Source organism: Grampus griseus (assembly GCF_964374135.1).
Source record: "Grampus griseus genome assembly, chromosome: 3".
NCBI lineage: Eukaryota > Metazoa > Chordata > Mammalia > Artiodactyla > Delphinidae > Grampus > Grampus griseus.
Genome location: NC_139019.1, coordinates 51,600,889 through 51,601,895, shown reverse-complemented (window position 1 = coordinate 51,601,895; position 1,007 = coordinate 51,600,889).

Here is a 1,007-nt window from a genome sequence, read left to right as displayed (position 1 = left end):
TTTTTAAATTTATTTTTATTATTTTTTTTAAAGCCAAGGTGTCTCCCACTGAGAGGTGAGTGCTTTAATTGTATACACTCTTTTTCTATTCTTTTCCATTACGGTTTATCACAGGATGTTGAATGTAGTTCCCTGTGCTATACAGTAGGACCGGGTTGTTTATCCATTCTATATGTAATAGTTTGCATCTACCAAACCCCAAACTCCCAGTCCATCCCTCCCCCACCCCACACCCCCTTCATTTCTTAATTAAACAGAGAATGAGAAGGAAAGCTGGAGGAAAATTTTTTCAAAGAATTTCTATTGCAACTTAAATTCATTCAGGGTTTGATTTAAATTTGTTTCATATAATTCAATTAAGAAATAATGCCTGTGTAGTACACTAAAACACTTCCATGCTGTATATAATATTAGGATGGCAAGATATTAATATAGCATTTGTATTGCAAGATAAGAAATGAGGAGGAGCCAATAGATTGAGTTAGATGGATACATGGGCAGGTTCTGTTTGTGAAAATTCATTACACAAAGCTTTTCATCAAATTATATATTTATGTACTTTATGAATATTCTACTTCAATAAGAAGTTTTTAAAGACATAAGAGATCAACCTAATGCAATGTATAGATCCTGATTCCAATAAAAATGGTTTTTTTAAGCCTTTATTTGCAATTGAGGAAATCTAATATTTGACAAAATTAAGGAATTATTATTGTTTTTAAGAGTCATAGTGGTATAGTAGTGGTTATTTTTTTAGTCCTTATATTTTAGAAATACAGGTAAATATTTAATGGATGCAACAAAATGTTATCTGACATTGGCTTTAAGGTAATCCAGTGGGGTGGAACAAGTAATGGGGAAAAACTGGTCTGGTTTGACACTTATTGAAACTGGATAATGGATACATTGGGATTCATTGTACTATTTTTCTTCTTTTGAATGTGTCTGAATTTTCTGTAATGCAGTGAAAATGTACACTTACACACACACATATACACACATACAAA